Source organism: Triturus cristatus, chromosome 7 (assembly GCF_964204655.1).
Source record: "Triturus cristatus chromosome 7, aTriCri1.1, whole genome shotgun sequence".
In the NCBI taxonomy this organism is placed as follows: domain Eukaryota; kingdom Metazoa; phylum Chordata; class Amphibia; order Caudata; family Salamandridae; genus Triturus; species Triturus cristatus.
In genome coordinates this window covers 1,159,991,911-1,160,012,870 of record NC_140590.1, presented here as the reverse complement: position 1 = coordinate 1,160,012,870, position 20,960 = coordinate 1,159,991,911, and the positions used below count along the sequence as shown (strand labels likewise).

The following is a 20,960-nucleotide window of genomic DNA, read 5'->3' as shown; positions in this document are numbered from 1 at the left end:
GGACGACTAATAGCCAGATTAGGTAAATATGATGTTCTGCGGTTTGGATGATGATTTCTAACAATTTGCAATTTTATTAGATAAATGATGTTTGATTAATTGAAAACTGTGTTGTGTCGATTATTTGAAGAAACTAGAATAAGAGAAGAGTATAGATAAATGAATTGAATCACTAAATCATATATACAACTAACCGATTCATCACCCAATGAGGGGAATATCACAAGGTTGGAGTTAATAGAATATTCAATGCATTTGGGGTTTAGGTAAAGATATTCCTTTCATGTCAGCGTTTGGAAACTTATCCCTCCCAGTAAAGCAGATCAATGAAGTGTGAGTGTTGGTGTTATGGGCCCCACCAATGAATGTATTTGAGTTAATGTGTTAATGCGATATTTGGTCTGTAACGAAGGGAGGATTTGATGTTCCACGCTGCAACAGTTTTTCTGGAAGCAGAGATATGGTTGTTATTGTTTTGGTTTGGTGATTATTGCTTGTAAATTGCTTATTGATTATTGGTTATTGATATTGCACCACAGAATAGGTTGCACCCTCCTCCGTAGCCACGGAGGGAGGAGAGATGAAGCCAGTGTCAGGTGAAGTATCGAGACCACTGGCATCCGCCAGCTCTTCTGCCCAGTCCTGATTAAACTGGCACTGCTGTGCCAGAGGGTCCTCAGACCCCTCCCAGTCGTCCCCGTCATCCAACTCCTGGTAGACAGGTTGAAAGGACGGAGCCGGGCGGTAGATGAATTGCTCATCCATCGGCGCCGGAGACGGTGCCGGGCGGCGCCGCTCCAACGCCGGACCCGGACTAAAACTGGGGACGACGACGTCCGAAGATGGCGCTGGGGGCGGCACCATAGGGGTCGGCGCCGGCGGAGGTGCCGTAAGGTCAACCGGCGTCGACCGGGATCCAGGCCTGGATCCCACAGGGGCCTGCGGTGTCGGGAACGAAGTCGACGACGGCACCGGGGCCGAAGCCGCCGGTTGGCTAGGCCTCCCAAGCAGACCCGCGGGGCCCGAAGGCGCACCGACAGCCTGCGAGGGCGGGGCCAGACTCCTCATGGCCACGAGGAAGTCTCGAACCTCATCCAGAATCGCGTTAGGCCCAGGGACCGGAGGGTATGGGGCCGGACGCGACTCCTGTGGCTCCAACGGAGCAGCGCAGGTGGTGCCACCCAAACCGTCAGCCGAGTCGTGCGAGGGGAGTCAGAAGAGCGATGTCGCCTCTTCGACTTCTTCTTACTGTGCCTCGACTTACCTGAATGCGAGGACTTCGAATCCGACGAGCGGTGATGACTTTGGCTCCGCGACTGGTCCCTCGACCTCCTCCTCGACCGGGACCTCGAGCGGCGCGGAGCTGACTGCCGGAGCTGGAGGAGCTTGCGGGACCGCACCCGCCTAGCCTTCGAGGTCAAGACTCGGCAGTCGGGGCACGACAGGGCATCATGGTCGGCCCCAAAGCAGTAGAGACACTGACAGTGGTGATCCGTTACCAACATCAGTCAGTTACAGGCGTCGCACGGCTTGAAACTGGGCATCCCTACCGGCACCAGGAGTCGAGGTCGACTCGAAAGAGGAACCAAAAAAGTCCAAAAAGTTTAGTCAAAAAGTGACTAAAGGGTATGCTCTTCCCGGATCTGCGCTTACTGGCGCGGAAAAAAGAAGAACTGACGTCAGTGCGCGAGGGCGGTGTCTAAAGTACTCTGACGATGTCATCCCGGCGATCACGACGCTGACGACGGACGCGCCTAGCGACGCGCAAGGGTATTGCTGATGAAAAATCTTTCCGGATCCAACCTGACGCCTGGGGATATTCTAAGGTAAGGAATCTAACTAACGTGTTTCTTTCAGATACAAAATTTAAAGAGACATTATGCCTTCTGTATGACAGTGGCTGCAGGAGCTCAAAGATGGATTCCTCAAGAGATCGCAATTTGCAGCAAAGGTGTAACTTATCCAACTAATTTACTGGCACAACACATTCTTTATTCTAGAATGACTTTGGCACATGGGACAGCTCACATCACCTATCTTCATGGGGTGCTGGGCAGCACGGGGAGATTTTATTATCTGAGTGTGAGACTGTACTGTGATTAAACAAAACTGGCACTCAATATTATAAATGCTGCCAAAGGTTATAGGAAAGTAATTTGAAGCATATTCGCGAATAATATTGTTTGGTATTATAGACGACATGGGTGGTAGTCCTAAAGAGAAAATATCGGTGGGAATTGGCACCCTCTTGGGTAAGGAAGTCATTACCAAATGAACAAGTTACTTACCTTCGGTCACACATTATCTGGTAAAGACAAGCTCCAGCTGCAGATTTCTTACCTTTGAATCTTCCAGATGTCAGACTGTATCTGAAGATTGAAGATTTTTGCGTGCGCAGTACCTCTGCGCATCTGCTCCGCACAGCATCGTCGGTGTGGTCCACGCCGGAAGTGGCATGTGCATCACCCTTATAGGTGCCAACTCAGCGGGCTGATGTCAGTTACTTTTCACGACTTTCCACGCAAGGAGCTCGGAGCACGGAGCAATGAAGTGCACTGACACTGGAGTGACCAAACTATGGCCCTGAAAGGAATCAGCTCTGACCCTAGAAACGCGTCCGCAGATCTGGATGATGGATGGGTCCTTGAGGAATCTGCAGCTAAATCTTGTCTCTACCAGATAATGCATTGCTTAAGATAAGTAACTTTTTCATCTGACAGAGACATCTAGCTGCAAATTCCTTACTTTTGAATAGATACCCAAACAATATCATCATGGTGGTGGGCTGTGCACAAATTCTAAACTAAAAAGTCCTGCAGGATCGACCAGCCGAATGGCCCATCAATGTGGACCTGACTATCTGGGCAGTACTGTTTGGTAAGCGTGTGCAGGGACGCCCATGTTGCTGCCTGGCAGATGTCCAGGACTGGGGCTCCACATGCTAATGCAGTGGTAGCAGCTTTAGCCCTTGTGGAATGATGAGCACTTAAGCCCTCAGCAGGCTGTTTCCTGCCAGTGCATAGCAGATTTTTATATAGAGAACTACCCAGCACAGAATGGTCTATTTCTTTACAGCCCGACCCTTCTTTGCTGCAACATACCCCACGAAGAGTTGGTCGTCCACTCCGAACTCTTGCATGTGGTCAAGGTAGAACAACAATACTCTTTTTGGGTCCAGATGGTGGAGTCGCTCCTCTTCTTTTGAGGTATGTGGAGGAGCTTAGAAAGTGGTCAAGGTGATGCACATGGAATGATGTTACCACTGTCGACAGTAAAGAGGCCCTAGTGCGAAGCATCTATTTGTCTGAAAAACAGACAGGAATGGAAGCTTGGATGAAGAAGCCTGTAACTCACTCACCCTCCTAGCAGATGTAATTGCCACGGGAAAGGTTGTCTTGATGGTGAGCAGCTGGAGGAGACAATTATGAAAAGGCTTGAAAGGAGCACACATTAAGAAAGGGAAAACCAAATTAAGGTTCCACTGAGGCATAATGAAAGGAGAGAAAGTAACACATTCACAAGGTCTTTAGGAAACCTATTCACAATAGTGGTCTTAAATAAACAGGGTTGGCCGGGCAGCTGCAAAGAAGCAGACAGAACAGAACAGAAAGGTAACCCTTAAGAGTGCCCAGAGCAGAGTCCTGCTGGGCAAGGGTAATAATAAAAAGGACATCAGAAAGAGAAGCAGAAAGAGGGTCAATAGACATTTCTGTACAATATAATACAAATCTTTTCCACTGGCAGGTGTATACCATTTTAGTGGAGGGACGTATGGCTGCCAGAATAACATTGAAGACTTCGGCAGAAAGATCGAAGCTGTCAAATGTTGCTGCTCAAATTCCACGCAAGAAGATGGAGAGTTGACAGGTTAGGGTGGAGGACCCGCCCCTGTTGCTATGACAAAAGATCCTCCCAAAGGAGCAGCCTGATCGAAGTATCAATGCTCATGCTGAGAAGCTCGGGATACCAGACTCTCTGTGCCCAGTACGGAGCCACAATGCTGACTTGGCCCACTTGTTCCTGATCTTCTTGAGAACTCTGCCCAGAAGGAGTATGGGCAGAGGACTGATCCCCACTTGAGATGAAAAGCATCTACGAGAGAGAGCTGCCTTGGAAACTGCTGACATTGCACGTTCTCTGCAGAGGTGAACAGATCTAACCAAGGCTCTCCCCACTTATGAAAGAGACTTTGCGCCACCTCCAGATGGAGATGCCATCCGTGATCCTCTAGGTATCGATAGCTAACTTTGTACGCTCTGGTGTTCAGGAAACCGGCCAGGTGTTAAGCCACCAGGAATATATGCTGCTGTTCAAGACATTTCCAGAGAAGGATGGCCTCTTGGAAAAGGGTCCACGACCCCATCCCACCCTATTGGTTGCAGTTCCACATGGCGGTGGTGTCTGTGAAAACTTGTACCACTCTTCCTGTGAAGGAGAGTTGAAAGGCTTTCAATGGCAGTCAGATTGCTCAGAGCTCCAGCATGTTTATGTGGAGTCCAGATAATGTTGGAGACCAGAGTCCTCTTATCTTCCACTCTCCCAGATTGCTGCCCCATCCCAGGCATAACGCATCCGCCAATACTGTGAGATATGTTTGAGGAAAAGAGAGAGGTCTGCCGCAGACCCAATTGCAGTTCGTTAGCCACAACTGCAGGTCATTCATTTACAGTTCCCTCCGAGATCTGGACCATGTTGGCGAGATTCCCCTGGTAATGCACCCACTGGAACTACACATCCTACTGCAGAGCCCGCATATGCCATCTGGCATGTGTCACTAGTAGGATGCAGGAGGCCATAAGGTCCAGCAGCCTCAGAGTCATTCTCACCAAAATCCAGGATGGAGGCTGAAACATCTGTATCATAATCTGAATATCCTTGACTCACCGCTCTGGAGGATAAGCCGGAAACTGCACGATGTCCAGAAAAGCTCAGATGAAAGAGAGCATCTGAGAGGGAGTCAGGTGTGACATTGGCACGTTGATAGTGAACCCCAGAGAAGGCAGAAGGTTCGCCGTAGTCTGGTGGTGGGAGACAAAAGCCTGGGGCAAGTCTGTTTTCAGCTGCGAGTCATCAAGATAGGGGAAGACTGGCACCCCTGAGCTGCGCAGATGAGCTGTGACCATCACCATCACCTTGGTGAACACCATAGGGGCACTGGTTAAGCCTGGGCAGAGTTCGCGGAGTACTGGTACGCGGAACCCTGTAAAGTGCAAAAAAACCTCCACTGCACTACATGGATCTCCGCGAGCAGCAGAGTGCATTAGATTAATGCCGTTTGCAGTGATTTTCAGTGCCAGGTGCTGGTCCACACTGTGTAATCATGGAGAATGGCACCATGCACAGCACAAGCGGGCGCTGCTTCCTTTCTTCCCCTCGAGTAGACTTTTACTCGAGCAGCAGCTTTCTCAACGCGAACAGATGGTTTCTCAATGCGAGCGGTCGTGAGCATACGCGACCACTCGCAATGAGAAATCTGACCGCTCACGTTGAGTGGTTGATTTTCCACACTCGCGCTTGCCAACTTGATGTTTGCGAACGAGGAAAAAACTTGCAGAGAGGTGGATTTTCCTCAATCGCGCTCGCCAACTTGACCTTGACAAATGCAAGCAAGGAAAAAACTCTGCTGCAGTACGTCTAGTGGAGTTTTTGGAACTCTGCAAGCTCTGTGTAACGTGGAGTGCGGAAAACTCCGCAAACTTGGCGAGAGGGGCAGAGTTTACCGCCCAGACTTAGCACTGGTAAGACCACAGGGGAGCACAATGAATTGAAAGAGCTTGTGGCCTACCATAAACTGCAGGTGACACTGATGGGCAGTGAGGACGTGAATATGAAAATAGGCGTACTGCAAGTCCAGCGCTACCATCCAGTCTGCTAGGTTCAGGAAAGACAAAACCTTAGCCAAAGTGAGTATCTTGAACTTCTTCTTCCTGAGGAAGAGGTTGCCGCTTCTCAGATCTAAGATAGGGTGAAGCTCTTTGTTCTTTTGGGAATCATAAAATAGCAGGAATAGCAACTACTGCCTACTTCGGACTCCAGAATGCTCTCTATGACTCCCTTGGCCAAGAGAGCCATGACTTTCTCGCGGAGCCAGGACAAATGATCCTCCGTCAGTCTGTCATGAGATGGAGGTAAAGGGGGAGGGGAGGATTCAAAGGAAAGGAAGTAGCCCCTTTGAATAATCTGTAAAACCCACCTGCCCAATGTTATGGACTGCCAGTGGTGAAGATGATGGCTGATTCTACCGCCAACTGCATGCCCCTGACCTTGTAGGTAAAGAATTGGAAGGCTTAGTGGCTGTGGCTGCAGCTGCAGGGGAATTGGTGGTTGTGGCAGACTTCTGGCTACCTGACCCACATGGTCGGTATGAACTGCATCCTCACCCTCGCACAGTCTGAAAAGCTTGTGTAGGGAGGGGATTGGAGTAGGGTTGGCGCAGTTGAAATCCCCTTCCGTAGCCACGAAAGGGACAATAGGCAGATTGGCTGTGACGCAGGACAACTGGCTCAAGGACTTGGCCATAGCCCGTGAGTCCTTAAGATGTTCCAGCGCAGAGTCTGCCTCGTCTCAGATGTGGGGCGGTGGTGGCGGGCAATTGTGTTGTTCACAGAAGCCCCTGTGCTGAGCTTGGATCAGGTCCCCAGGAGGACATCTGTCAGTGCTTCATTAAAAAGGAGCAAGGGTTCAGAAGAAGAATCTCCCGGTTGTAGTACTTCTGTCAAGATGTTAGTCTTGACCTCCACTGAGGGCAATTTGAGATTCAAGACCTCAGCTGCCCTCTTCACCACCATAGAATAAGAGACTCCCTCCTCCGTAGCCACAGTCGGGGGAGAAAGCGTACCAGCATCTGGAGAGGTGTCCAACCACTGACAACCCTGAGTCCCTCACAATAGGCCTTCCCTGGTAACAGTACCCTTAGTACCTTTGACAAGGGGCTTACCTGTGGCCAGAGATGTGCCAATTGTGGGTACAAAGGTACAGTTTTGGGAAAGAACACAGACCCGAGGAACCTGATTGGCACATTAGAGGTCAGGCAAAAAGTGGGGGGTAACCATGCAAAAAGGGTCACTTTCCTACAATTAATCACTGGACAAAATGACAGGGAAGTCGCAAACCCATCACTGACTTCTTTGCGAGCTGGCTGTACACGTTTCTGTAAAAACATAGCTTCAAAAATATTGTGAGATACAAACATTGTGTCAGAAATGTGTCTACAGCAGTTACACATTATAACCTGCATCCTTATGTGACATCCCTCAGTGGCAAAATGATTGACTTGTGGTAGGAACAGGTACTAGGTTCCGAGCTATGTTGGCCGGCTTTTAGTGCATGGACCTGAAACTCCCAAATGGAGATTCAGGTGGGGGGACATTAGTAGGGCACTAACGTTAGAGGTTATTGGTGGGGCACAGGCACGCCGATCTGTACAGCAGCAGAGAGTGCACAGAAACAGTTAGTGGTCATGCATTATGATGTTACTAGCTGGAGTGGGACAAGGAGAAGGACACTGTAGTGTTCTTGATAGCATGAATGCCAACACTCCCCAATTCCTCTTTATGGTCTAAATTGCATTCTATATTGCCCTCTTGAAACACTCTCCACTCAATGCATGTTAAGCCAACAATGTACAATACTCCAGATATGTCCTAAACCTGTCTCTCAGGTTTACTAGAGGTGGGGGGTGAACTTCACTCCTCCAGCAGAGTTTACAGAGTTTTGTCAACTCCGCACTAGTTCGGCAAAAAACGTCTAATTCCACCACAGGGCATAGTTTGCCCCTGCCACTCACCCCTAATGAATTTGGGCACCACGTCACAATCTCTCTGCAGCCTGGACCTGCCCCACACACCCAGCTGCTGATGTAATTTATGTGGGTACAGCTGGTACCACTCACCTCTCCCCGCCCCTTCCACCACTGACTCTCTGTTCTCCTGCAGCACCTCTGCTGGCCCTTGTAATGCTTTGTAGTGACGCCACACTCCAGCACGTAAACACAAGAAAGGCTTGCACCTGATGGTGCAGTGAGACACACGTCCTCTTTCTACCTCCATGCGTTGCGAGGAAGGATTTCAGTCCTTCTTTTTCAGGCCTTGTGAGAGGAGGGAGAGAACTGGAGAGGAACTTCAACAGCAAAGCAGAAGCAAGGAGAGCAACAGCAGCCGCATTCCACCGGTGAGAGGAGGAGTGTATCTCTGAGAGCTGCTGCTGGGTGCTGTTAGTATCCGGGGATGCAACAGTTTTCACTCGGGTGCTGCATGCACACGGTCTACCACAGGTGAGCAGGAAGTGGGCTTAAATGAACATTGGTGGGAAAACTACAACATGGCAGCAACAGGTAGGAGTGGACCATTTAGATCGCTTGGCAGAAGGTCCTGCCGCCGGTGGTGCAGATCAGGGCATATAAATTCTCCCTACTTCCACGGATAGAGTAATTTCACAGATACACGCACATACACTCACCATACGCTTGGGCCCATTTCACTAATATACACTCAGATTACTCTATCAGTACCAACCATGGGAGAGGAAACCTCCTAAACACCCTGCATCTACAACGAGGTCAATGAGACCTAATTGATACTGTCTTGAGTCATGATTTACACAACAATAATCACAATAGAGTACTCAATAATTGACAAGAAATAACCACCAACACTGTATTTAGAATTATGATACTTTATCTAAAATTAGTTCAAATGGAAAGGCAATCAAAATAAAATCATTATTCTCATAGTTACCTATTCTAGCTAAATGTCATAAATGGGTCAGGACAGGTCTCTTAGTAGAAGTCTCCCAAGTCGCCGTCCTCACAGCATCGATCCTCACCAACGCAAGTTCGGGAAGAAGTGGCCTCAAAAATCCAAATGCAAAGACCACGGACCCTCTCTAGTCTAGTATATTTATAATAAAAATTACAAAATAATAGCAACATAAAATGTTCTAAATTTCCGTTGAGCCGCTGAGCAGAGCGAGCAGGAAAGGATGTAGCATCGCTACATTTGGAAAATCTCCGCTCAGAAAAATCACAAAAATAAAAAGACGGAAGAAGGAAACTCAAGTTTACAAATGTTTCTTTCGAAGCCGCTCTTCCTTGATATCTCTAGCAGAGCCACCGCAGCATTGTCATTGTTCATTGTGGCCTTATCCTTGTCCAAGGCACTTGGACTTAGGCCCAGAACTGCTGTCCTCACGGAAAACTTTTAAACCAGGCGAAGGCTGTGGTCAGGTGACTCTCGACCATGTTCAGCAAGGCCCTCTCATCAAAATTCGATCACTCGAATACAGGCTGTAAACGGCAGCCATTTTCTTTTAGGCCAAAACGAACCATCTTAATCGAAAGAAATACAAACAACGTTACTACATCATCGCTAGGGGTGGGCGGAATTTGCGGAATTAACCTTCGCAAATTATCGCGAGAATGTTTAAAATTATCGCAAACAAGCAGAAATATCGCGAAGATGCGGAAGTTTTTTTCCGGCATGTTCGCGAGATTTTCTGCATGGTTGCGGGTCGCCAACTTACCCATGTGGTTGCTTGCGGGCGCGGCCATCTTGTTTTGAGTTGTTCTCGCGGTGCATGATCGCGAGAAGAAAGACGTGATCGCGCGACGCATGACGTCACTGCGGGCGCGAACTGTCGCGAGACAGCGCAAATGGCTAAAAACAATACAACATCTCATGGAGAACGCGACCGGATCAAGAAAACTTGTCGGCGAACGCAGGGATTCAGGTAAGGCGATCGCGCGCGCGCGAGAATGTATCATTTTACAGCGCGAGCAAGAAACAAATTATCGCCAAGCTGCGGAAACCGGAATTTTTGACATTTTCGCGCTCTCCGCGGAACGCAAAAATGTCAAATTATCGCAATTTCCGCGAACGGAACGAAATTTTTGCCCAGGCCTAATCATCGCAATGATTAAACAGTGTTAATTCCCACTAATACCCTTATGTGTATGTAATTAACTAGCCATCTGCAACATATTTAAGCATTAGTACACGTTATTTCAAAAGCGTTTTGTGCTTTAAAACAAACAACACTTAGCAACATTCATTTAATAAAACCTGCACATTATTATTAAGCAACATGTATGCATTCCCACGTGTAATTTCTCTTGTTAATCAGGTTGGTTAATTAGAATTTTCACACAAAACAAATAATTAATAATTATGGATTAATATTTTTAGTCAACACATATAGACAAAACTGGAGCTTAAAAACCCGATAAATTTTCTACAGAAAACTCTGCTCCAGCAATCCCCCTTTGGTGATATTATCACCAAATAAACAACCCAAAAAAAAAAAAAAATTGTCAAATTTAGTCCCATTTTAGGAGAAATTGGAAATGTCTTTTTCTTTTTCACAACACTACACACCAGACTCCCTTTCATCATCCCTCTTCGTCTCCAAGTAAACACTCTCCCTCAATTCTTCTAATTCTATTTCTTGTGGATCTCTTCTTGACCTCTTATTTCCCTTTTCAATATTTCTTTTGATTAATTTCTTTTTCCCTCCCCTGTTTTTACAACACAAACACCCCAATCTTAGTATCAATAAAGCAACAATTACACAGGTCAAAGGAAACAATATCTTACCTATAATAGTACTACCTATTTTTGAAATAAAACTCTTAACAGCAACTATCTTATTAGCTATTTTGGTCCAGATACTTTCAGCTTCCAGTGGTACTAATTCTTCATGCAAATCAGTAATATTTTTTATATAGACCTTCAGGTCCTTGCTTTCGTCAGGAATGTAAGTGCAACAATGTTGAACTTTCAGCATTCCACAAACTCCACCCTCCTTGGCCAATAAAATATCAAGGGCAAGTCGATTTTGCATAGACATGGCACGTACGGCAATCATCTCCGTATTCACCAAAAGAAACCCTCCAGCGGTACTTGTCGATAAGCGATCCACCACTGTTGACAATTTCCGAATTCCATATGCATTTAAAGAAATTCCCACTGCTGGAATTAAAGCTCCAAAGATATCACCAACTATTTCTGACCAAGTTTCTCTCTTAAATCGTGTTAGTAAATTAATATGTTCTACATCTTCTATTCTATCTATATGAAAAATCTTTGGAAAGACCAGGCCCACATAACACGTGCCATACCAATGATCAGACAACCTGTAATAAGCCTTGTTCCCACAAACATAATACACTCCTGGGAAAACTGGATCCTCTCCTCCTTTAAAACCCCATCCTGTCGCAATGAAGTATGTATCATGACACTCACTAGTCCCAACAAAATATGTATCATATTGGGATTTCTTCCTTGTAATGCATAGTTTACCCTTCTGTGGTGCATCTAGAGCTAACGTTGGACTAGCCCCATTTCTCAACTCTTTCCCCATCTCAATGTCCCAAATTGTCTCACTCACTTTGTATTTCCCTGCCTTTTCATGCATGCTCATTCTCCTTTCCTCTACCATGTTTAGAAAAGCCTTCTCCTCTTCTTTCAAGCTGCAAGTCAAATTATTCTTAAAAATGTAATCTAATGTTAATTCTTCTTTCTCAATAAAAATCTCACCAAAAATGTTAGCTTCTTTAGCTGGATTCAGCCTTTTGTTCATAGACAATTGCCCAAAAATATTATCCTTGTTAGACATCACATAATCTATTTTCCCTAACAAATAAAAAACACTACTCAGCACACTACATGAAATCCCATACGTAGCTGGTAAGTGCATGTAAGTATTACTAATTCTAGTTGGGACTACTTTTTGTGAATTCTTCTCTACATTAGTCTCATTCTCAGTATGTATCTCAAATGTACCTATTGTAACTCTAAATGTAACTCATAAAGCTAAAACACCCCATAGTAGCATTATTAATCCAGTACAGCAACAGCACATTCTACACCATCTTTTCAAAAAGGCACATCTACTTTGATTATTTTCTATGTTAGCCATTTTACTACTTTGACCGTGTCTTTTGACTTAGCCTCTACTACTCCACTACTGCAATTCTTTATTTCTGGATTACTTCAGACAGCTAAATTTCAGACTTTCTCCTTTTCACTTTTCACCAAGTGATTTCTTCAGTTCACTCAATTTGGATATTCATCACTCTTCACTCCTTCTTCAGCAACATCAAATTGTATCAGATCATCAACAACATCCTGTGCATCCGACTCTTCTCCAATGTCAGTCAGGATAACTTTTAAGATTCCAACAGACTTCTCCTTTTCCTCAACCACTTTTCTCAAGATCCCCTCTGGATTGTCTCGATTCACTGTTTCTTCTTCTTCTCCTTCAGACAGTGCCACATAAGACCATTCCGGTGATCTGTACTTTTGGTTGGGTCTTCTAATTCTCTTTATCTCCTCGGGTTCTTTTGATTTCTTTTGCTCCTTTTTCTTCACTTCGTTTTGACTTGACACCTCATTCACTTGTTCAGCTTTCAATGTATTTGCTCTTATCAGTCTGTATCTCAGCTTCTTTACTCTGTTGTTAGGCCAAAGATCTCCTCTTACAACCTTTTTTGGTCTTGTTTCTTTATTATTTCTTTCTCCAATCCAAGTTCTCTTTCTCAGAACTCGACCTTCTGATTTCTCATTTTCACTCTCATCCGATTCTGTTTCAAATGCCTCTTGTTCTTCAGCAGTTTTCTTTCGTTCCACACTCTTTATCACCACTGTTTGAGACTTCCCTATTTCTTTCCCTCCTCGGGTCTCCGACACGCAATCTTCTTGCTGTCTACTTGTCCCTTCACCTAGCTCATCAGGAATATTCCCTACACCTCCTCGGGGGTCTTCCGCAATCTGTCCCTCTCTATCTTCTTCTGACCCTACTTCTTCAAGTGTAATCTCAAGTGGATTTTCAACCTCCTCATCTGATTCAGGAGTAGTCTCTGTGGAACTGCTCTTTTCTCTTCTTTCTTTTCCACTGCTTTTTGGAACTTCAGGCTCTCTCACAGAATCTGATCTCCCTTTTGAAACTCTCAATGTTTCTCTTGAAGCTTCTCCTGGAAAGAAAGAATCACCTGACTCTCTTTCTCCTTCAGCTCTTCCAGAATTTTGATTCCTTGTCACTGGTTCTGTTTCTTCATCATCACTGGAATCTGACTCTTCAAAATACTCCTTACCAGTCCCATCTTTTGGGTTTGGAACTCTCAGAGTATGACTTGCATGTACCCAGTTTTTCACACCAGCACACTTCACTGCAGTTGTCGTAGTCAGAATGACTTGTCTTGGTCTTCCCCACCTTGGAACCAAGCAATTTCTTCTTCTGTGCACTTTAATCCTCACCCAGTCCCCTGGACTCAGATCATGAGCTTGCTTCTTCTCAAGTGTAGTAGCGTCTTCTCCAACCTGGTGAAACACAGAATGAACTGCGTCAGCCAGGCCTTTACAGTAATCCAAAATCATGTCATCAGTTATTGTCATCAACTTATTGACAGGTACAAATGCATGACGCATTGCACGTCCCATCAAAATCTCATGTGGACTCAAACCAGTAGTTCTATCTGGAGTAGATCTAATAGTCATTAGCACTAGAGGCAAGACATCAGGCCATTTCATTCCAGTGGCTAAACACATCTTACCAATCCTGTTCTTGATTGTGCCATTTATCTGCTCCACAACACCAGAAGCCTCTGGTCTGTAAGCACAATGTAGCTTCTGCTGTATGCCCAATGCTTCACATATCAAACTCATGAGCTCATTATAGAAGTGTCCACCTCTATCAGACTCAATCGTTACTGGAAATCCGTACCTAGGAATCAACTCTCTCAACAGTAATTTTGCAACTGTTATTCCATCATTTCTCCTAGTTGGATAAGCCTCCACCCATCTTGAGAACAAACAAACTACCACTAGGACATACCTCAATCTGTTCACTTGTGGCATTTCAATGAAATCAATCTGCATTCTGGTAAAAGGACCACCTTCTCTGCCTATTGTTCCTAGACTCACCACTGTCTTTTTCCCAGTGTTAAATTGCTGGCAAATCAAACATCTTTGACAAATGCTTTCTGCAATCGTCCTGAACTTTGCATTGTACCAAGTCTGTTTAAAAGACCTGATCATCGCATCCCTTCCCAAATGTCCCTGGCCATGATACATCCTTGCCATTGCTGACAACATAGAATTTGGCATGACTGGTCTACCATCTCTATAGATCCAGACATGATCTGTTTCTCTTGGGGCACAACCTGCCTTGATCCAGTCTTTCTTTTCTTCCTTTCCTGCCTCATCCTGCAACTGTTTCACCTCATCCCACGTTTCTAGGACATTAGTAAAGATCACAGAACAAAAAGACATTTCCCCTTCTCGTTCCCTATTAATCGAGTGATTATTTTTAGCACAATACTGTGCAATGTCGTTCGCAAATCTGTTTCCAATTGTCACAAAATCATCTCCTTGTCCATGAGCAGCACATTTTACAACTGCTAATTCCTTAGGCAGCTGTATCGCCTCAAGCAATTTTCCAATCACCTCAGCATTCTTTATTGGAGTCCCACTCGACGTCAAGAAACCTCTCTGTAGCCAAAGCTGGCCAAAATCATGCACAACTCCAAATCCATACTGACTATCAGTCATCACAGTCACTCTCAGATCTTTCCCAATTTCGCAAGCTTTCGTCAATGCCACCAATTCAGCAACTTGTGCAGATTTCACTCCTTTCAATGGTGATGCTTCCATAACTTCTGAAACCTTGCACACTGCATATGCTGCACTCAGCACACCATCATCATTTCTCAGACATGATCCATCCACAAACAGCACATGATCACTCTCAGGCAATGGAAGATCTCTTATGTCTGGTCTCGGTTTTGTACAGTAATCCAGCACATCCAAACAATTGTGATCATCTTCTGTCTTTATACCCACACCTTCATTATCTGGCAATAATGTTGCTGGATTCACATTCACACATCTCTCAAGAGTCACATTTGATGCTCCCAGAATGACTTTCTCATATTTAGTCAGCCGACTATGTGACATATACTGAGTTCTGCTTCTTGTCAAAAGAATTGCCACATTATGAGGTACGAATACCCTTACAGGATACCCCATTATGATTCCTTCACTCTGTTCCAGACTTTTACATGTTGCAGCTACAGATTTCAGACAACCTGGTAAACCCACAGCTACAGGATCAAGTGTCGATGAGAAGTACGCAATAGGCCTTCTCAGTAATCCATGTTTCTGAATTAACACTGAAAGTGCACATCCATTTCTCTCACTGCAGTACAACTCAAACTCTTTTTCATAGTCTGGCATACCTAAAGCAGGGGCTTCACACATTCTGCTCTTCAACTCCTCAAATGCTGCCATTTGTTCTCCATCTAGTTCCAATGGGTCTTTCATCTCACTTTTTATCAGCTTAATCAGTGGTTTTGCTATCAGGGAGAAATTAATTATCCACTGACGACAATAACCCACCATCCCCAGAAACATCCTCACTTCTCTCTGGGTCTTTGGGGCTTTCATTTCTCTGATAATTCTGATCCTGTCATCAGTCACTTTTCTCAGACCCTTTTCAATATTGTGTCCAAGATAATGCACCTCTTTCTTGCAAAATTGCAATTTGGCTGGAGATACCTTTAACCCTCCATCTGCCAGATGATTCAGTAAAGCTATGGTATCTACTTCACAAGCTTCACGTGTCTTTGATGCCACCAGTAGGTCATCAATATATTGCACTAGTACTGAGTTTTCAGGCATAATCAAACTCTCCAATGACTTTTTCAATAACTGATTGAATATCGAAGGACTCTCTGTATACCCCTGTGGGATTCGACACCATGCTAAAATACGCTGGCCAAACCTAAATGCAAAAATCGGCTGGCTGTCATGATGCAATGGAATTGAAAAGAAAGCATGACACAAATCAATCACTGTGTACCACTCAGCATCATGTGGAATCTGATACAAAATCACTGACGGATTTGGCACAATAGGACAACATGCCACCACAATTTTGTTAACTTTTCTCAAATCCTGTACAATCCTGAACTTCCCATTAGGTTTCTTTAGCCCCATTATCGGTGAATTACACGGACTACTCAGTAGTTCTCTCAAAACTCCTTGCTGAATCATTTTCTCAATTATAGGAGTTATTCCTTCAATTATTTCTGGTGTCATTTTGTACTGAGGAATGTTAGGATAAGTAATTCCCTCTTTCACTGAAATTTTCACAGGATCTACATTATTCATCAATCCCACATCCTCTCCAGTAAAATCCCAAACTGTCTTTTTCACTGTGTCTCTCAGCTCTTGAGGCAAATCCTCTGGATTAAACACAGCATATGCACCAACCGTCTCACTTTCTCTATTATCTAGAGTCATTTGGTACAAAACATCTTCATCTTGTGTTTCAAAAGCTATTCCATCCGGAGTACAAAAAATTGTACAGTTCATTTTACATAGCAGATCCCTGCCCAACAAGTTCACTGGACTAGTGTCACAGACTACAAATCTGTGCATTTCTGAAAATTTCCCTATTTGTACCCTTACTGGTTCAGTAAGTCGTGTCTTGATTTGTGTATTTGCTACACCAACTACTTGGATTGCTTCATCCGAGAGAGGAAGATTTCTAATATCTGCTGACCTGACAGTTGATCTCGTCGCACCTGTGTCTACTAAAAAAGTAACACTTTCTTCATTTATTTTCCCATCTACAAATGGTCCTGCCTGGTCTATTTCTAGAGTTGCACCAAGTATGCACTCTTCCTCCTCTCCTCGGCACCGTCAATAATCACCTTCAGACTCACTCCCTTCATTCTTTAACAAATACTGTTGTACCTGGTTAGAACGCCTTGATTTGTTTACCTGCTCCTCATTGTAGAATCCCGAATCCTGATTGTACTTTTGTGACCCTCTACTCTGCGGCAAGGGCGGTTTTGGCTCTTGGCTCTGCTGTCTCACAACCTTCTGTTGTTGCTGCTGTTGATTATTCCCCTCGTTCTGCACCTGTTGATTTAAGGTTTTACTCTCGTTATTCGCTAATGGTGGATTGGTACATTCAGATCTCCAATGTCCCAGTTGGCCACAGTTGTGACAAGGGAACTTCTTCGCTTCCTCAAGATTCCCCTTTCCTTTCCCTGCATATCTGGGCCTATTCCCTGAATTATTTACCTGTTCCACCAACTGTGCTTCTTGTCTCTCCGCAACCTTCACTTGTGCCCACATTGCTTTCTCTTTCAGCTTTCTCTGTTTTGCTTCAATTTCATCACTGAAGTACTTTGCATGTCTCAGAATTTCATCTATTTTCTTACTCTGCCAATCCACTGTATGCTCACGAATTCTCTCACTAATCTCAGGTCTCAGGCCATATACAAATCTGTATACAAAACGACTCAAATCTTTGTCACCCAGGTGCTCATCCCCACTGAATTGTTTAAAAGCCAGTATCAGCCTCTCATAAAAAGCATGAACTGATTCTTTTGCTTCCTGATGTGTTCGATCTATCTTAACCCAGTCTGTCTCTTTTGGAGGTACTTTACTTTTCAGGTATACAATCACCTGTTCATACTTCCTCATTACCTCTGGATCTGGTGCTCCTGTTCTCGGATCTCTTGGATATTCCTCAGTAGGCCAACTTACAACTATTTTACACTCAGCCCACAAATCTGCTGGAACAATTATATCAAACAGACTATTCAGGTCAATCCACAGCACTTTTGACAATTTCACAAACCTGTCTACCTGCCTATACCACTCGACGGGCTTTTCTCTCAGTCGAGGGAAATCATTCGTAAATGATAGAATATCCTGTCTGGTCCATGGAACATGTACATATCCTCCTCCAGGTATTTCTCTCATAGGATAAGCATCCACTGTTTTCTCTTTTTCCCTCACAGGAAATGCTGAATAAGTCCTGTCCACTGATTCTTCCCTTATCTTATACCACCTATCCTTCCATTTTTCTACGTCACCCCATTTTCGCAATAAGGCGATCATCTCTTTAATCTGTCCTGTTCTACCATTACCATTCAAATTTTCAATATCCTTGTCTGTAAAATCCATCCTGTAAGACCTCTGCAATGCTTTCACCTTATCAATGTCAACTCCTTGCTCACTCGCTATTGCTCTTAACCTGTCATGCGTATTTTTAGCTCTCCAGGTAATGTTTTTACACATGAATAACAATTCTCCATCATGATGATTTTTTAGAATGTCTGTAGGAACTGTCCCTACAACAAGCTCCTCTAATTCTATGCGTAACTTGGCCACATCAATTGCCTGGGAATCTTTATCCCTCTTTTGAAGGACTCTCATCCAATCATTCAAATCTTCAGCTGTTATTTCAGTAGTTCTTTTCACTGGAACCACCTTTTCTGGCATCCTCTGTGGTTCTAACATTGGCATCCCTGAACAACTAGCATCACTAGTATCCAATCTCGAATTAGACTGTACCTCTAATCCTCTACTGCATGTGTCACGTCTGGATTGTCTCAAATCATCATTACTTTCTGTCCTTTTTCCTGAATCTCCTGAGGGACCAGCCAAACTTGTTATCTTATTCCCAACATATGGAACCACCAAACCATTTTCACCCATCCTCTGTTTATCAAAAACAGGCATAACCGGACCTATGGTTACAGGCACCGTAACAGCTTCTAGATTCTTCGTCAGTTCCCTAATCTTTTCAGTCAGTTCTGATGTAGTTCTGGCTAATTCTCTCGTATTCTCATCACCACATCTTTTCTCTCCCTCTTTTTCTCTGAAAGGGTTACCACTTCTTAATTCAGGTGTCACAACTTCTGTCTCAATGATACGCAATGTATCTCTTATCGGAGAAACAACTGGTGTGCTCTCTTCTGGTTCTGGTCTATATGGAGGTGGTCTCTTGTAAATCATGTCATTCAAGACCTCATCCTCATAATCGCTAACTCCATATCTTCTCACTTCTGCCTCAGGAACCCTCTCCGTACCCTTCCTTTCTTCCTTTTCGTCAACTGTTCTCATAGGATATAATCCCTCTGACATACTAGCATCTCGCCATCTCCTCATTCGATCATGATGAGTTTCACGATCATGTTTCCTCCCAAACATGTATCTATAGTTGCCTCCAGATCTCTGTTTTTCTCGCTCATGTACTTCCTCTTCCCATTCCACCAAAGCCTCAAACTGTGTCGGCCTTGGTCTAGGCTCTAGACCCATCATTCTCTCTCGCAAATTTCTCAACACGGCCAGATTAAATGAACCATGTTCTGGGAAAGCTAAGACACCATCTTCCTTAGTATATCTAGCCCAATTCTCCAACCATATACAGGTATGATACCCATATCTCGCAACCATAAAGGATGCAGGCGTTTTTGTTGGAGGTAACAATTCACCTTCTCTTGTTTTAACATCTTTATCCTCGTCAAACCATCTCTTTATTTTTCCGAACAAGGATTTCTTCTTTTTCTCTTCTTGGTAATACATTTCTGTGTTTACCAAAACTTTCTAATCCCTTCCGTAATTCCACTGTACAGTACGATATTTTATCCAATAACAGCGCGACTCACACCAACGCACCAATCCTGGAGCGTCTACGTCACCTTGTACCCCTTCCAATCCTTGCGCGGCTCACACCAACGCACCAATCCCAGCGCGAGCACTGTTCTGATCTACTATCCAATCAGAGCGCGGTCTGTATTACGTCAGCAGTCGCTGCAGTCGCTCCTGCTCCTGTCTCCTGTCACTCGTCTACCCCTCCTTTACAAAATCTTCTCAGTAGACTTCGTGTCAAATTTTACAAAATCTATTAGTTACAACATATAAACATCTCCATTGTCTGCTTCGCTAACCATAGAATAGTAAAGAAAATCTATTTCACAAGAATCCCGCTTCTCTCTAGAACAGCGCTTACCTCTGCTCCACTACGGAATTATTACTCTCGTTGACACAGTAGCACATCCCTCTACTCTGCCCTTCTAACATGCATCCGGTAACTGCTTCCTCCTGGACTGTTCCTAGGAGCTTTCACAATTAACTAAATGCTCATACATTCACGCACTTTCATACAAGAAAATGTAATACATACACACAGAATCCTGCCTTTCCCGAGAACAGCGAACAGTCTGTCCCACTACAGAATTATAACACACGTTAACCAAGCAGCGCTTACCTCTGCCCAGTCCTTCAGACAAGCTCAGAGAATACCTATTACTCCTCCCGTGATAAGCTTTAACGGCAAACCTTACGGATCCCTGGGACTTAAGACCAGAGTTTCACAGATAACCTTCGCTATCATACACACTCCTTTTATACTAGAAATATATCCCTAATAGTAACACACAACGATGTCACTGATTCCGAACCCAGACAATGTGACGCGCAACTTCAATTGTCACACGTTTTTCCTGCATACGTACAGGTAATTCCAACAATCCCGTCTTTCCCGAGAGCAGCATATACTTCCCTCTGCCCTACTACGGAACCGTCACCAGCTCCCAAATTCCAGAAGCACTACATAAAACTCAACACGACGATTCCAACATATAGTATTAGTACATATACCAACATCAATCAATAATCAATAAATCAAAAAGCCAATGTACAAGCAATCTAATCAGATCAAGACAATAATCAATAACCATCAAATTCTGCTACCAGAAAATTGGTGCAGATCAGGGCATATAAATTCTCCCTACTTCCACGGATAGAGTAATTTCACAGATACACGCACATACACTCACCATACGCTTGGGCCCATTTCACTAATATACACTCAGATTACTCTATCAGTACCAACCATGGGAGAGGAAACCTCCTAAACACCCTGCATCTACAACGAGGTCAATGAGACCTAATTGATACTGTCTTGAGTCATGATTTAAACAACAATAATCACAATAGAGTACTCAATAATTGACAAGAAATAACCACCAACACTGTATTTAGAATTATGATACTTTATCTAAAATTAGTTCAAATGGAAAGGCAATCAAAATAAAATCATTATTCTCATAGTTACCTATTCTAGCTAAATGTCATAAATGGGTCAGGACAGGTCTCTTAGTA

General features: G+C 44.3%; 1 protein-coding gene across 1 annotated transcript in view; it reads right to left on the bottom strand.

Moving 5' to 3' along the window:
* The window catches only part of LOC146811318 (cyclic nucleotide-gated channel alpha-2-like), a 151,141-nt gene that overhangs the window by 39,538 nt on the left and 90,643 nt on the right, over window positions 1-20,960 (bottom strand). The gene's annotated exons all lie outside the window — the stretch shown is intronic.